Source organism: Myxocyprinus asiaticus, chromosome 12 (genome assembly GCF_019703515.2).
Source record: "Myxocyprinus asiaticus isolate MX2 ecotype Aquarium Trade chromosome 12, UBuf_Myxa_2, whole genome shotgun sequence".
In the NCBI taxonomy this organism is placed as follows: Eukaryota; Metazoa; Chordata; class Actinopteri; order Cypriniformes; family Catostomidae; genus Myxocyprinus; species Myxocyprinus asiaticus.
This window is the reverse complement of record NC_059355.1, coordinates 11254754-11273713: the sequence shown is the minus strand read 5'-3', so window position 1 is coordinate 11273713 and position 18960 is coordinate 11254754.

The window sequence follows — 18960 nt, the reverse complement described above, 5'->3', positions numbered from 1 at the left end:
AAACATTTTAGTCTCGGATCATGCCCTGGTGAGTTTAGAGGTGATGCCACATACAGAGAAAAATAAATCATATAGTTGGCACCTTAATGTATCCCTTCTGCAAAATCCTGATTTCCAACAAATGTTAAAGACTGAAATCAATGTTTATATGGAGACCAACTGGTCCTCAGTATCCTCTGTGGGCGTGGCTTGGGAGGCACTTAAGGCGGTTCTTAGGGGTCAGATCATACAGTATGCCTCATTCATCAAAAAATCCAAAGCACGAGAACTTGTGGAGTTGGAAGGAAATATTAAAAGTGCCGAGGCAGAGCTGAAGCGCCGTATGTCAGCTGATGGCCTCAGAGAATTGACCCGATTGAAATACAGATATAATACTATTTTGTCACGGAAAGTGGAGTTTTGGTTATTCAGGGCAAAACAGTCATACTTTGAGTCAGGTGACAAAGCAGGGAAGCTTTTGGCTAGATATATAAAGCAGAGAGAGTCTTTTTCTACCATTCCCTCAGTGAAATCTGCTGGTGGTGAAATTTTTACTTCAGCCATTGATATTAATAATGCTTTTAAAGAATTCTATATTGATCTTTATAGTTCCACGTCTTCGTCTACTGATGAAGATATTAGAAACTTTGTGGAACCATTAGATCTTCCTAAACTGATGACTGAGCAAAAAAACTCTCTTGATTCTGAGATAATCTTGGAGGAGCTTGACGAGGTAATAAAGTCCCTACCTACTGGCAAAGCTCCTGGGCCAGATGGTTTTGCTGCTGAATTTTTTAGATTCTATGCTACAGAACTGGCTCCACTTTTGTTAGAAGTTTATACTGAATCATTAAAGAATGGAAAGCTTCCTCCAACCATGACACAAGCCTGGATCAGTCTGATTCTTAAAAAGAACAAAGATCCAAGCGAGTGTAAAAGTTACCATCCAATTTCCCTGATCCAACTAGATGTAAAAATATTGTCAAAAATTTTGGCTAATCGATTAAGTAACGTTATGACATCACTTATACATATAGATCAGGTGGGATTTATTCGGGGCCATAGCTCTTCTGATAACATCAGGTGTCTCATCAATATCATGTGGTCAGTAGGGAATGATCAATCTCCGATCGCTGCCATCTCACTTGATGCCGAAAAGGCGTTCGATATGGTAGAATGGGATTATCTTTTTAAGATTTTGGAAATGTACGGGTTCGGGAGTACATTTATTGGTTGGATTAAGTTACTTTATAGACACCCTGTAGCAGCGGTACAAACAAACGGGTTAATTTCAGATTATTTTACTCTGAATAGGGGCACTCGGCAGGGTTGCCCTCTTTCCCCATTATTGTTCTGTCTTGCCCTGGAACCATTAGCAGCTGCAATAAGAAAGGAGGATGATTTTCCAGGGGTGATTGCGGGAGGTGTGGCGCATAAGCTTCTGCTTTATGCAGATGATATTTTATTATTTGTCTCTGAACCTACAAGATCTATGCCTTGCCTCCACAGAATTATTAATTCCTTTTCCAAGTTCTAAGGATACAAAGTAAATTGGCGTAAGAGCCAAAGCTAAATCCGAAGCTTTGGCTCTGACAGTGTACTGCCCAGTAACGGCTTTTCAGCCGGGCGCCTTCCAGTGGCCCCAACAGGGCATTAAGTATTTGGGGATTTTATTCCCAGCAAATTTGTCTGATTTAGTTAGTGTTAATTTTGACCCTTTAATAAAAAGGTTTTCGAGCGATGTGGGCAGGTGGGCTTCATTACATTTATCGATGATTGGGAAGGTTAATGTTATTAAAATGAATTGTATTCCAAAATTTAACTACCTGCTACAGTTACAATCGCTCCCTATAGATGTCCCCCTCTCTTATTTCAAATAATTTGATAGCATAGCGAAGTCCTTCATTTGGAATGGTAAACGTCCCAGATTGCATTTTAATAAGTTACATAGGCCGATAGACAAAGGAGGGCTAGGCCTATCCAAGATTTTGTTTTATTACTATGCGTTCAGTCTCAGACATTTGGCTCATTGGTCACTTCCACCTGAGAGAGCCCCTCCCTGGTTTGTTATTGAACAGGCAGTTCTTGCCCCTATTTCACCATTACAAAGCATCTCTATCAAACTAATCGGAAAAGTTAAGTTACACCCTGTTATTTCGCATTTTCACTCGGTATGGACTAAAGTGTCCAGATTGTTTAAATTGGACACTTATTTAAATGCTGCCTCCAGCATATGGCAGAACCCAAGATTGTGTATTGGCAAGTCCCCTTTCTGCTGGCCGGAGTGGATTGTGAGGGGGGTTGCTACATTCGGTGACCTATATGAAAGTGGTGTGTTGAGATCGTTTGAAAACTTGGTCCAACATTTTGGGATCCCCAGACCTCAGTTTTATAGGTATTTACAACTGCGCCACCTGCTTTGTACTATTTTTGGGAGTAGCACACATCCCCCTAAGGAGGCAGATGCTTTGGGAGAGGTGATTGCGGCTTTTGGAAAAGGTCATGAGGCATCAGTGTATTACTCCCTGTTAATTCAGAGTATGGGGGACGGAGCCTTAACTTCTCTCAAGAGAGTATGGGAGAAAGATTTCAACTTGGCATTGAAGGAAGGAGTGTGGGCTAAGATTCTTAAAAATATTAAGTCTGCCTCTAGAGATGCAAGGGTGCGTCTTATACAATTCAAAATTTTGCATAGATTTTATTGGACCCCCTCTAGACTGTATAGGCTTGGTCTTAAAGACACACCCACCTGCTGGAGATGCCATTCGGAGGATGGAGACATGGCCCATGTTTTTTGGTGGTGTGTCGAGACCCAGAAATTCTGGTTGAAGGTTAAGAATTTTGTGTGCGACGTGGTGGGCACTCAGGTTTCGTTTTGCCCCAGACTTTGTGTTCTGGGCGATGGGGCGGTCATCAATGTGGGGGATGGCCATATAGAGAACTGGATTCTGACATGTGTGATGATCGCCAGGCAGGTTATTTTGAGGGGTTGGAGGTCAACTGGTGCGCCCCCATATCCGGAGTGGTGCACGGAGGTGGGGAGGGTGGCAGCTTATGAGAAGGTGTCATCGGGAAGACGGGGTGGCTTGGAAAAGTTTGTTCGGAAATGGGGCAGTTATTTGGAGTTTTTGGAGGGCTCTCGGGTGGGGTGTGGAGAGAGTAGTGTATTATAGTTTGTATGATTATTATGTGTGTGTGTATGTATGTATGTATGTATGTATATATATATGTATATGTATTTATGTTTGTATATGTATGTTTGTATGTGTATTGACCACAGGGTTGTTGTTGTTTTTTGTGGGGGGGTTGTGGGGTTTAAATGTTGATTTTATATATATATATATATATATATATGTTTACATTTCATTACAAAAAAATTTTTTAATAAAAAAAAAAAAAAAAAAAAAAAAATAGCAAAGTGCGCAGAGCTTGCCGTTCACAAGTCCGACCCCCGCATGGCACCACGTGACTCTATTTCTTAATGTATTCATTCCAAATATTGTGAACATGTATTGTGAGTTAAATTCAAAATAGTTCACCACCACTGACTTACATGAAAGCTTCTAAATTTTTTAGTGAGCAATGTGTTTACTTTTCAAATGGAATGTTTCCTTCCGCAAAAGCTCAGAATATATTGTCCAGGCTCTCTATTTTAAGTCTAAGTTACACTAAAACTTTTAAAACTAGCGAGCCTAGAATTGTTTTTATTTTTACCTCAACATTCATTCCGTGTCAGTGGAGCAGAGCTCACCTGAGAGATGTTCACTTCACAGGTGCTTCTGTGCCATTTGGTCCAGTTCCTGTTTTATAACCATTTAAAAGCACAGTTGGAGGTTTTGGCTCATCTTTATTTAATACCCACCTTCCACATCATCTTTCTTTAATATCTACATTCTGTTATACCTTCAGTTGACCCTCAGACTATGCATGTGGTGCATTGTAAACCACTTTACAACTTGCACATCACCTCATTGAAGAATTGTGGTGCACTAACATAGTGTTTCTGGAGGTAATGTCATCATGGTAAATAAAAGATTAAATAAATAAAGTCTTCATTCATTCATTGCAGGGGGAAGAACTTTAAATCTTCTAAAGCCAGAATATTGATGGCTGATGTAAAGATAATTTTTAAATGCCATGTAGGGGACTTATAGTATTATTTTAACCACAAAATGCATTAAATTGATTATGATTATGTTCATGAGCTCAATCATTAGGGGATTAAGTCATCTGCTTTATTAGGCATATATGCTTTAATGAAATGAAATGAAAAATGACGAATGGCAAATAAAAAGAAGGATTTTCTTAGAGGGCAATGAAAATAAGAGAGGCTAAAATGCAGAATGATGTAGAGAATGGGTTCTTCCAATGCTGTTGTCCTTGCTAAGAGCAAATGTCTTAAATTAACTGAGCTGTTTTAATGTATTCAAATTCAGTTTTTAAATGTCTGACTATGGCATTCATTTTTATAAGAAAACAAGTTGCTGCTCACTTGTATGAGAGCTGACCTTTGATGGGTTAGATTAACCAACTTCTGTGCATGTTCTCGTTGCCGCTTGCAGTTTCACGCCCAAATTTAAAAGCTTACCTTACACACCTTAAGCAGACTTATGGCAAAAAAAGTGGTCTCATTTTACAGAAACTCTGTAACAGGTCTAAAAAAAAAAAACGAAAAAAAAAAAAAATGATTACAATTATTCAAATAATTCTGGATATGTTTACAATCTTATGATGAACACATTTTTTTTTTTAATTCTTTTTTTTTTCTGGTCCTAACTTTCTTGCGATCCTAATAATTTTGGTTCTGTTCATTCTATCTCCTTGCAAAAAGTCTTAATTAATTCCAATAGATGGCAGCAACTACTAGGAAAAATAATTTTTCCTCCGTCATCTTTCATCGCATCATATGGATCGCATGCATGTTCCCCACTGTTTCATCAAAATATCTCGCCTCTGAATGGACTAGAAGTTCAAAAACCTTTAAAGCTGAAGTGAAAAGCTGAAATGAACATTTCATCATCAATAGTTGATTACTTATTTTGCCGATGATTTGTTTATCACGCTTTTTCTGCTGGACTGCAACTTTTGATCTGGATTTCTGATATAGCATTGGATTATTTTATCAAGTAAGCTCATAGATAAGTAAAAAAAAAAAAAAACAGGCTCGTTTTGAAGAAAACAGACAAAGGTAAGAGCTGATATAGAGTTTGTGACTACTTGGGGCTTATAGCGATTTGAGCTGACATGAGACATTTGTCTTTGTTGTCTTATAGAGGACAACAAAATAAACTGCACATTCACATTTCTGAGAATGAGAGCTTTCATTTGTCTATTTAAGTGCTATGTGAAAGACTTTTATCTTCATTAGCATATTCGTACATCATCACCTCTAGGTGGTGCTCATTTGAGATGCGTTTTCAGGCTTTATTTTGTTATTTTATCTAAATGCAAAAGTGATGGTATTCAATGAAAAGTTAAGATACAAAGTGTAGCCAAGTGGAGAAATGTAATTTAATTTAACTCTAGTCATATATTAGACGTGGCCCCTTTAAGACCAGAGTTTTGTGACACCAGAGTTTTGTGTCACCCGCTTTGCGGCACACTCTTTTGTTGGAGACGTGAGAACATGCATTGTGCAAGAGAGCTCCCGGTTTTGTTCATCAGTTGATAATTCTTTGGGTAAATATACAATTCCACACAAAATGTTGTTAAATTGCATTTAATATGTGTTCACAAGAGTCATAAGTTAAAATTGAGTGTTTGTTATAGGTTATTTTTGAAAGATGCAAATGGATTGCAAGTGTGGAGTTTGACCATGTTTTTGCACACATGTAGGACTGGGTATGTACATTTAGAATTAATCATATCTCATTTAATGATTTATAGCCCAGAGTGTTTTTTTTGTTGTTGTTTTTTTCCCTTCAATTAAGTGAACGTGTAATGAGAATTCTATTGTTTTAAACTGCAATACCTGTCCTTAAAGACTGGTTAAAAATGCATAGGATGCTTTTGAAGATTTAAGCATGTGTTAAATGCATAACATGCTTTGAGTAATTTAAGCATGTGTTAAATGCATAAAAAATTCTTCAGATAAGTACAGAAATACAGTTTTATATTTTATTTATTTTTTATTCTCTTTTTCTATACTGTCCCATCGACCGCTGTTTTTTTTAAACCGCCATCATTATAAAACCCCAAAAGATATTTTTGTATCCTGTGGTGATTATTTTCAACCCACCGGCTACATAAGCTTTCAAATGGTACCACATATGACTTATGTATCAGGGTACTTTTACAATTTAAGCATAAACTTATCGCACACTTCTAGCCCTGCCTAGAGCTATCTTGAGTTTGGATAATATAATTTTCTTTGTGGCTAAACTAGAAGAACTGTGTATTCAAAAAGAAAAATGTTTCATTCTAAGGAAATGGTGTCATTTGTGTCCCCATGACTTACTACCAATGCAATAAATAGGATACTGGACTTAGTCACATTATTTAGAATATTTTACTCTATTTAGTGTGTATTGAAAAAAATAATTTATAAGGTAAGATACTGATGATATTTTTAAATGTTTGTTTTTCATTGAAATGTCAGCCGATTAGCATGTCGCCATTCATCACTATCACATTTTAATGGGCAACATAAGATAACAAAAAATAAATTCTACCTAAATGTACTTTTATTTAAATCAAAATGTCATGCTTTCATTGTCTATGTTGTTGCTTTATGCATTTTCTAAGAAAATGCATACAAATATTGGTTTGATCTTTCTGATGTCATAATTAAGGGAGTGACATTATACATTTTTGACCACATGGTTTCAACAGATTTAAGATTTTTAAATTTTTATTTTTTATTTTTATTAGTTTTTCATTATATGTACACTTATATTGGCCTTGCCAAGCTCAATAGTTCAGCTCTGTTATGAAAAAATCATGAAATAATACAGTATATATATATATATATATATATATATATATATATATATATATATATATATATATATATATATATATATATATATACACACACACACTAAAGTTTTTAAACGCTTACTCATTCTCAAAAAAATATTTTTTTTTTTCACACTTTAGAATAATAGTAAAGTCATCAAAACTATGGAATAACAAATGGAACTATGGGAATTATGTTGTAACTAAACAAAATCCAAAATAAATCAAAACTGTGTTATATTTTAGCATCTTCAAAGCAGTCACCCTTTGCCTAGAATTTTCAGAAATGCACTCTTGACATTTTCTCAACCAACTTCTTGAGGTATCACCCTGGGATGCTTTTTAAACAGTATTAAAGGAGTTCCCATCTATGTTGGGCACTTGTTGGCTGCTTTTCTTTATTATTTGGTCCAAGTCATCAATTTCAAAAACGTGTGTTTTTTTTTTTTATTACATTTTAGTTTTATAATGAAATAAATTAATATGGTAGCACAATTATATTTTTGTCTACAAAACTAATTTCAAACATTTAAGCATACACCTTCAGATCAAAAGATTTTTAAGATCATATGAAACATTTCGGTCAAGTGTTTCAAAACTTTTGACCGGAAGTTTATATATATATATATATATATATATATATATATATATATATATATATATATATATATATATATATATCATGTTAAATAACTATTGGTACTTTGCAAGGCTGTGACCACATATTTAAGATTGTGAGTAATATTTTAAAAATTACCATTGAAAAGCCTAATCTCTTTGCTAATAGTTTTAATATTTGGAGGGATGCATTCCCTACGGTCATCCCCAACGTCTGTGGTGGTTTACGCCCAAGAATTATGGGTCTGAGGTGGGAAAATAAGATTTTTTTTGATAGTTTGCTTTTTCCGATTAACATTTTTTTATTGAGTCAACCATTAAATATAAATAACAGAACACACTTATACAGAATCAATATCCAACCCCCACTATCCACCCCCTCCCAAATCCCCCACCCGACCCCCAACAACACCCCAGTGGTCACACAACCATAGACACACAACAAAAATAACGAAATAAAAAAAAATAAAAAAAAAACAATCACACGCATAAAACCCCTACACCTCTCTCTCCACTGTCCCTCCCCGAGAGCCCTCCAAAAAAGACAGATATCTGCCCCACTTCTTCATAAACATGTCTAGACTCCCCAGTCTTCTGGATACCCCCTCCTCAAGAGCTGCCACTCTGGCCATCTCTGAACACCACTCCTGAAAAGGGGGCGCTCCAGCCGACTTCCAACTACTCAAAGTGATCTGTCTGGCGATCATAACACTAGTTAGGACCCAGTTTTTCATGTGCTTATTCTCCAAATTAATGACTGCCCCATCTCCCAAGATACAGAGTCTGCGGCAAAAATAAATTTGAGAGGCCAAAACCTCGCAAATAAAACTCTGAATCCTCATCCAAAATTCTTGCATCTTAACACATCCCCAAAAGACATGGGTTGCGTCTCCATCTTCTGATTGACATCGCCAGCAGGTGGGTATGTCTTTAAGACCAAGCCTATGCAATCTAGAGGGGGTCCAATTGACTCTATGTAAAATCTTAAACTGCATGAGGCGAACCCTTGTGTCTCTGGATGCAGTTTTGACGGTTTTTTAGAATCCCAGCCCACTCTCCCTCCTCCAATACCAAATTTAGATCTTTCTCCCATAATCTCTTAAGAGAAGTAGAAGTTCCGTCTCCCAGACTCTTAATTAGTAGTGAGTAATACACCGATGCCTCATGACCTTTTCCAAAAGCAGTAATCACCACTCCCAGAGTATCTGCCGCTTTAGGAGGGTGTAAACCACTCCCAAAAACAGTACAGAGCAGGTGGCGCAGCTGTAAATACTTATAGAACTGAGATCTAGGAATCCCAAAAAGCTGAACCAAATTTTGAAAGGATCTCAACACTCCATTCTCATATAGGTCACCGAGTGTAGTAACCCCCCTCCCAATCCACTCTAACCAGCAAAAAGGGGACTTGTTGATGCATAGTTTGGGGTTCAGCCATATACTCAAGGCAACATTTAAAAAAATGTCAGAATTAAACAGTCTGGACACTTTGTGCATACCGAGTTCAAGTGCGAGATAATGGGATGTAACTTAGCTTCTCCGATTAATTTGCTTGAAAGGCTCTGCAGTGGCGAAATAGGGGCAAAAACTTCCTGTTCTATACAGAACCAGGGAGGGGCTCTCTCAGGTGGAAGTGACCAATGAGCCAAATGTCTGAGACCGAATGCATAATAATAAAATAAAATCTTGGGTAGGCCTAGCCCACCTATGTCAATCGGCCTATGTAACTTATTGAAATGTAATTTGGGACACTTACCATTCCAAATGAAGGACTTTGCTATGCTATCAAATTGCTTGAAATAAGAGAGGGGGACATCTACAGGGAGAGACTGCAGTAAGTAATTGAATTTTGGAATACAATTCATTTTAATAACATTAACCTTCCCAATCATAGATAAATGTAATGAAGCCCACCTGCCCACATCGCTTGAAAACCGTTTTATTAAGGGGTCAAAATTAACTCTAACTAAATCACACAAATTTGCTGGAAATAAAATACCCAAAAAAAAAAAAAAGCTGGAAAGCACCCGGCTGGAAAGCCGTTTCTGGGCAGTATGCTGTCAGAGACAAAGCTTCGGATTTAGACCAATTGACTCTATATCCTGAAAACTTAGAAAAGGAATTAATAATTCTGTGGAGGCAAGGCATAGATCTACTGGGGTCAGAGACAAATAATAAAATATAATCTGCGTAAAGCAAGAGTTTATGCGCCATACCTCCCGCCACCAACCCTGGATAATCATCCTCCTTTCTTATCGCAGTTGCTAATGGTTCCAGGGCAAGACAGAACAATAATGGGGAAAAAGGGCAACCCTGGCGGGTGCCCCTATCCAGAGTAAAATAATCTGAAATTAGTCCATTTGTTTGTACCGCTGCTACTGGGTGTCTATAAAGTAACTTAATCCATCCAATAAACGTACTCCCGAACCCATATATTTCCAAAACTTTAAAAAGATAATCCCATTCTACTATATCAAATGCCTTTTCGGCATCAAGTGAGATGGCAGCGACCAGAGATTGTTCATTCACAACTGACCACATGATATTGATGAAATGCATAATGTTATCAGAAGAGCTGTGGCCCCAAATAAACCCCACCTGATCTATATGTATATGAGATGTCATAACTTTACTTAATCAATTAGCCAGAATTTTTGACAAAATATTTACATCTAACTGGATCAGGGAAATTGGACGGTAACTTTTACACTTGCTTGGATCTTTGTCCTTTTTAAGAATCTGATCCGGGCTTGTGTCATGGTTGGCGGAAGCTTTCCATTCTTTAATGATTCAGTATAAACTTCTAGCAAGAGTGGAGTCAGTTCTGTAGCATAAGATTTGAAAAAGTCAGCAGCAAAGCCGTCAGGCCCCAGAGCCTTGCCTGTAGGTAAGGCCTTAATAACCTCGCCAAGCTCCTCCAAGTTTATCTCAGAATCAAGAGAATTTGTTTGCTCAGTCGTCAGTTTAGGGAGATCTAATGGTTCCACAAAGATTCTAATATCTTCATCAGTAAATGAAGACGTGGAACTATAGAGATCAAAGTAGAATTCTTTAAAAGCATTATTATTATCAATGGCCAAGGTAAATATTTCATCACCAGCAGATTTCACTGAGGGAATGGTAGAAAAAGACTCTCTCTGCTTTATATATCTAGCCAAAAGTTTTCCTGCTTTGTCCACCGACTCGAAATATGACTGTCTTGCCCTGAATAGCCAAAACTCCACTTTCCGGGACAAAACAGCATTATATTTAAAGTTTTTCAATCGAGTCAATTCTCTGAGGCCATCGGATGACAAACGGCGCTTCAGCTCTGCTTCGGCATTTTTAATATTTCCTTCCAACTCCACGAGTTCTCGTGCTTTGGATTTTTTGATGAATGAGGCATCCTGTATGATCAGGCCCCTAAGAACCGCCTTAAGTGCCTCCCAAGCCACGCCCACAGTGGATACTGAGTACCAATTGGTCTCCATATAAACATTGATTTCAGTCTTTAACATTTGTTGGAATTCATGATTTTGCAAAAGGGACGCATTAAGGCGCCGACTATATGATTTCTTTTTCTCTGTATGTGGCAACACCTCTAAACTCACCAGGGCGTGATCTGAGACTAAGATATTTCCAACTGAGCAATCCACAACAGATGAAATGAGGGACTTGGATCTCAAAAAAAAAAAAAAAAATCTATTCTAGAATAAATCTTATGGACTGATGAAAAAAATGTATAGTCCCTACCAGATGGGTTCAAAAGTCTCTAAATATCTGTAAGACCAAGATTTTTACACATCCTGTGAAGCGTCAGTGTTGCTCTAAGGGGCTTACACACTTTTACTTCACTATGATCAAGGACTGAGTCCATCAAAAGATTAAGTCTCCTCCCAATATTATATCATGAGGGGTGCCAGCAGTTTGCAACATCCCTTCAAGATCTATAAAAAAGCCCTAATCATCAGCGTTAGGCGCATAAATATTAGCCAAAATCAACCTTTGCCCCTGAATTTCAGCTAAAACAATAATGACTCTTCCTAATTTATCTATAATCTGTTTTAGACATTTGAATTGTAAATGTTTATTTACCAATATAATGACTCCCTTGCTCTTACTTGAGCCAACACTAAAGAAAACATGCCCACCCCATATCTTCCCAAATTTTGCCGCTTCCTGCGGAGAAAGGTGTGTTTCTTGAAGAAACACTCTATCATATTTCTTACGTTTAAAAAAGTAATAACCTTCCTTCTTTTTATGGGGTGCCCCAACCCATTTACATTCCATGTGGAGAGAGATAGTACACTCATATTAACAACTGACATATTGATATAATAAAAAAATAAATAAACTGCGTGTCAAAAACAAAATTATACAGACCACATTCCCCATTAGTGAAACAATCAAACCCCGAACTTCCCCCTGAACAAAACAAACAGAAAAAAGAAAAACATGCGCATTAACCCCGTGCACGAGAGTGCCAACCGGCGACAATCCCTCTAAACTCAAAAGGTCCATGAACGCCCACTAGCCCCCATGACAACTTTGCCATCAGATTGCACAATTTTGCCTCACAAATTTGTGAAGCAAAATTACATAACAGAAAACACTTTGTAAAATAACCCCCAGCCAAAAGGAAAAATGAACACAAAGAACATTTAGATTCATTCACAGAACTGTTTTAAAGGTGTGATCCTCCACAAAACAAATTTCAGCTGATATAAAACCGTTCAGTTTCACAAATAGACAAACGAATGTTCAGTGAGCTAGCTGTTATGAGTTCAGTGGATGATGTAATCATTCCAGTGTCCCGTAAACGGCACAAGCTCCAGCCGCTAGGCGGAGCCAACACAAAAAGAAACAAAACCGGATGGTCAAGTCAATTCACTCGGAGGCCGCATAAAAGTATATACCATGACCTACTCAATCCGTCAACTTTATAAAAGACATCCTTTGTGTGAGCATGTAGATATTTTGCAGTCATCCGTAGTGTCCACTCTCAAACTGGCCGGGAACTTCCATGCAAAAGTAATCTTCCGTCAGTGCAAAAGCTTCTTTAAGGAAAGTGTTATTCACAAAACAAACTCCAGCCTCTAGGCGGAGCCAACTCAAAAAGAAACCAAAATGACGCCCAGCTTCCTCAAAAGCCAAAGTACAGTGAGTCGACCCACTCACATGAGAAACATCCAATGGTTTACTCACCCATTGATTCAATAAAAGACATTGCCTGATTGGGACATGTAAATACTTTGTGACCGTCCTTCGTTTCTATTCTCAGTTTGGCCGGGAACATCAGAGCAAAAGTGATCTTTCGCTGATGTAAGAGTTTCTTGCATTCCTTGAACCGATCGTGTTTCTCTCTTGTCGAACTCGCAAAGTCCGGGAACAAGAAAATATTATGATTCCTCCAAGAAAGCTTCCCTTTGCTCATCGCCTGGCGCAACACGAGATCTTTATCGGATGACCTCAGAAATTTGGCCAAAATCGATCGGGGCCTATCTCCCTCAGCAGATTTCCGAGCAGGGACTCTGTGAGCTCGCTCGATTTCCAGCTTGTGGCCTGTTATGTCGAGCAGACTCGGGAAGAGCTCGTCTAGGAATTTCACCATTTCTCTGCCCTCCTCATGCTCAGGAATTCCAACAATTCTGACGTTATTCCTGCGGCTTCTATTCTCAAGATCTTCAAGCTTTTCAAGAATACGTTCCAGATTAACTTTGGTCGCGTGCGGATTAGCGGTTAATTCCATCTCCGAAGACTCCAAATAATCTATTTGTTTCTCAGCATCCGACACTCTTGTAACCGATCGACATATTACAGCGAGAACCTCCAAGTCAGCAAGAACTTTTGTCATCATCACCGATATGTTGGACAACTGACGCTGGATCTCCTCTCCCGCCGCGCCATCCAAATTGAGTCCCCGGTCTGTAGGCCTGTTGGGGCTTTCATCCTGAACACGTAAGTGTCTTTTAATGTCTCCAGAGCCCGATGATTTTGACTTCTTTGCCATGTTTTACCTCAAAGAGCAAATGTGTAACTGGGTGTATCGAATTTCACCAGATTATAACATGAGAATAATACAAAATTTAGCAAAGTGCGCAGAGCTCGTCGTTCACACGTATGCTTCTTGCATGGCGTCACGTGACCTCCGCCGATAGTTTGCCTTTTCAAATGAAATGATAAAAAAAAAAAATCCTAAATTTTTCCTCAGATTGACCCAGAAACCTTTTTAGAATTGCAGTTCATCAGCTAAACAGCTGGTAAAGTTTTACAAAACATGTCTTATAAATGTAATCCTTTTTAATAAAATATCTTGAAATAAAAGTTGTGGAAGTGCCCTTAACCCTGTGAGACCCATATATATATATATATATATATATATATATATATATTTTTTTTTTTTTTTTTTAAATCACCTTTTATATGTTGTTGTAGGAGGCCTCTAATGCAGAAATAAATGCATTTTAAATTTTTTTTACATTTTAGTGAGTTTTTAGGGAAAAGTTGTAATATTGCAACATTGAGCGTGTTGGGTAGCAGAATTTCAGTGATTTTACTCACTGTCTGAACAAATGTAGAGAACATCTAATATTTGCAGGGTGTACTGCTTATGTATCCCCATAACAGTAGCCTATATATCTATACACTAATAATCACACAATACATTTACATTTATGCATTTGGCTGACACTTTATCCAAAGCAACTTACAGTGCACTTATTACAGGGACAATCCCCCCAGAGCAACCTGGAGTTAAGGACACAATGGTGGTGGCTGTGGGGATCGAACCAGCAACATTTTTTTTTTTACCAGTTATGTGCTTTAGCCCACTACACAATAATGATAAGCAACTCAAAATGGAAACAAAGAAGACATTTTAAACTTGTGAATGATCAAAAATAGTATGTTTCTATTAGTATTTTTTTCACATGGAACAGGTGAGAAGTACAATTCATCCATGTAATGTGCAAGGTGCACAGGCAAATTTTGCTACCCCTTTCACCCAGTGTTGTAAAATTACAACATTGACATATAACAGTCAACAAGACAGTAGTCACACTTGAGCAACATTTTGCTGTGGAAATCCAGCTTTTTGAAATCATTTGTAGACTGCAATCACAATTTACAGTTTAGCAAACTGCAAAACAATTGAAGGCATTATGAATGCAATAAGTACTGCAAAAAAGTAAATTCTCAAGAAACAGAATCTCCCTGCAAGTGGTTTAATGAGTCTGTCTAATCATGATATTTGAAGTTGAGATGGTTCTTGTACTTCTAATGTTTTACACATGTTAAGGGGAAGTTTGATCACACAAATCCATTATGAATGGGCGCCTTTCATATTATTAGCGACTAAAGAAAGATGCTGTGTCCCTTTATATCTGAGACTAACTAAATTTGCATTATATAAATTCAGCTCTCTTTTGACTGAGAGCTGAAGTCACAGATTTCAGTCACAACTTTATGTATCAAAAGACACCAAGGCCATTCATACATATCACACTTTCGCTTGAGTAAATACAAATGTTACTTGCTCCTCACATGAGACAAACTATCCTTTCAGTCTCTTCTTCTGAACTGTCTTCGTCCATCCAACAACACAAAGACCAGGTGACAGAGACTCAGAACACTGACATTATTCATGAACATTCCGTAAAAATGGCCAACTAATCATTTCTCCACCCACATCACCACAGAGAAATTTTAAAGGATAATGAGCGAACTGTTTGACTGACAAAACAAAATCTAAGAAGGATCAATATGTAAACAATGAGGGACGGCTCAATATTGCCAAAATTGTTAATTGCAGTAGTGCTGTACTGTCAACCTGGCCCGAAATCACAGTAAAGACAACACACATTGTAACATAGAACACAAAATGGTAGACCATAGGCTATCAAGCTCCAAATAACAAAACAAAAGTAATACATACCATAACATTTATCTACTGTATATGACGTGTGTCACTATATTCCAAACATAAAATGACTTAAATATTGAACCCACATTTATTAAATTGCTTCAGAAGACATGGATTAAACCACTGGAGTCGTTATGTATTACTTTTATGCTGCCTTTATGTGGTTTTTGGAGCTTCAAAGTTCTAGCCACAATTCAATTGCATTGTATGGACCTAGAGAGCTGAAATATTCTTTTATAAATCTACATTTCTGTTCTGCAGAAGAAAGAAAGTCATATACATCTGGAATGGCATGAGGGTGAGTAAATAATGAGAGGTTTTTAAATTTTTGGGTGAACTATCCCTTTAACATTGAAAAAATTACACACTTTAGCTTTAAAGTTACAAATAGGAAAATGTATAGGAACACATGCATGATCTTTCACACTCATCTAATATGTATGACTCTAAGTGCAGAAGAGGAGAGAATGATGAGAGAAAGTGTCTTGACCTTTTGGTGACCCTTTGGACCCTCCCTACTTCTGCATGCTGTCAGAGCTAACAACACACACACATTTAAACTCAGCACATTCAGTCTTGCAGATGGATCGAAAGCCAATTACAAACACATCTGAGAGACCTGGAATCCAAAAAATAAAGAAGGGGGGAGGAAAGAGGAATGACATCATTTGTCTTGAGCTACAAAGAGTTAGGTCATGATTTTCACACTGACTGAAGTAATTTATTGTTTTTTGTCTTTTCGAGTGACTGTAAGTGACACACCCAGATACTCACACACACTCCTACGTGCCTCTGTCACACATAAACATACACACTTCAATCTATCCACGCAGTATTCCAATGCGCCTGCAATTTGGACATTTCTCATTGGCTCGCACAGTCAGCTTTGATTAAAGAGGCTAATTACTGCGACTCTGAAAATAGAATTACATCAGTGCTGTGCATTGGTACAAAGACAGACATCCTATAATAATCATTCATCATAATTTCTTAGCCATTGCAAGTTCAGTTATTGCAGAATATGTGTGTGTGTGTGTGTGTGTGTGTGTGTGTGTGTGTGTGTGTGAATGAATGAGAGATCAATCTCCATCTTCATTTCCTGGTGACATGAACACTAGAGGAGCTATCACAACAACGACTTTTCTTTGTTGCCGCAATATATAAAAAAGGGCATATTATCAGTTCATAAACACTTAATTTTCGCTCTGTTCCTCACACAATGCAAACTTATGACATCAAAACACTTTTATTATACAGGTGACACATTTGTACTAAGGCTGTCAATCGATTAAAAATTGTAATCTTGTGAAGTTTTTTGAGGCGTGCTGCCACCTATTGACGTGGCTTGTAAAAACAGATGTGCTTCAAGCTTGAATTGCTCATATGGTAGGAAAATGCATACTTTTATTACAGAATTTGTGTATGCGTCAGAGGGCATGATTAATTGCTTATTTTTTAATGTATTTTTTTAATATTATTAATAGCACTAAATTAACGTGTTAAATCGACAGTCCTAATTTTTTACATTTGCTTTACATAATCAATTAAATTTACAAGCTCATAGAATGACTGTTACTATAACTACATTTCTGCAAAATTACTTTTACTTGGTGTATTCTACGTTTCGTTGCAGTTTCCTGGTGAAATGAACACTAGAGGCACAACAACAACTGTGCGTTTTATTCATTTTCACACAAATCACGACTACATTACATGATTATTACTTTATGAACACTTATTTTTTGCACTATTACTCACACACTGCTATGTTATGATATCGAAACACTTTTACTCTAATGCATCATTTGAAAAATTATACATTTTAATGTTTGTATGTATTTCAGACCCACCTACATTTACACACTTATTTTAACATGTTTAGCTTGTGCGGTAACTCACCTGATCGAGTGTTGGACTTTGAACTCGAGAGACTGCAGTTTGAGCCCAGCCAAACATGCAAGCTGACATGTGATGAGAGTGTCATAAACTGTGTTCTGGTTTGTCCAGTTATGAATGAATTATTCAGTCACATGACTTTTTTTTGATGCACATGATCACATCTTGTACAGTATTTTTAATAGATTAAATAGGGGTTTATTCAGTAAATGTGTTTCCATCATAATTTACGAGCATTTGTTCTTATCGAATAAAAAGATGATACACCTCAAGCAAGCGTATACGTATTTGATGCGCATTTTGGAGATATTATTCGCGTCTTGGTGTTTCCATCCACCAGTTTTTATGCAACATCTCAAAATGCGCATGCAAATACATGGGTGGAAACTTAGCCACAGAAGTGGCATGAAATGACGTGGTTGCTTCAGAAAATGTGCTTTTCATTTTGCATTTTGTTTTTGGACACTATCATTTAGGTTTATGTGTTGGTTTAGGGTAAGGATGTCTGTTTTGTGTCTACCTCTCATTTAATTTGGTCAATATTGGTTAGGTTTAGGTTAAAGTTTTAGGTTTGAGGTGTACGTTTTACTCATTTAAACCTCCATCTAATATTCACCTTAAAAACCTTGTCTATTATGACACCATTTCACTCGCTTTTGGTGCCCCCTACTGGACATTTCACAGGGAAACAGCAGCGAAATGTGTAATAAGGCACGTAATTTTGAAAAAATGTTGCCACGGTCATAGTTTAGATGACTATTAAGATGGTGATAGTTTAGAAAGGCTGCACTATTTGAGGTATCATTCATGCCTATAGCACAAATGATGCAGGGGGAGTTACACAAGTTACACGCCTTTGCAAGCACCACTAATTCTGAAAACATATTTGCTTTCTACGGCTGGTTTACGTGTGAGAATACTGTAGTGAATGTCTTAGTTGCTTTCTTTTTCTACATTCTTTCTTTTAAACAAAAATACATCCTGAGTTTTCTACAAGCTCACAAAACCAACAGAGATTATTAAGATATCAAAAATGAGCTTTCAAGCAGTTTCAGATCTGTGATGAATTGTAGCTAAAACAGTGTAAAAACAAGCTCTGGTTGACAGTCTTGTTTTGATTGACTGTCTTCTGGAGATCTGCTTTTAATTTGGAAAGCTTATAGAGGGTGGTTTTGTACCATGTGCTGGCCAGGCATTGAAGTAAACTTAACAATTCAAGGATTTACTGCAGAAATTAAAGGGGAACTTCAATACTTATCTGGCAGGCTGTGATATATGATTGACAGCTCATTCAGCAACGTCATGTTAGCTCTCTTCGGATCTAATAGTTCTCATTTCAACCTGACATAAGCTCATGTGATTATTGTGATGGACAATTGCTCATTTCCAATTTCATCTTTGTCATATCGCATCACACAGAATTTATGTCCAAGTAATTCTTTAAAAACATCTGTTTAGATGGCTAAAAGGCCTTGATGACTTTCCAGTTGGCCAATTCCCCATGGTTGAGTTTGAACCCAAGTACCTATGTCAGTTCCTTAGCCAAATACTACATTATCCAGCCTCACATTATCTCTCTGTCTTTGAACCAGCTCATTTTTATATCAAGGCCT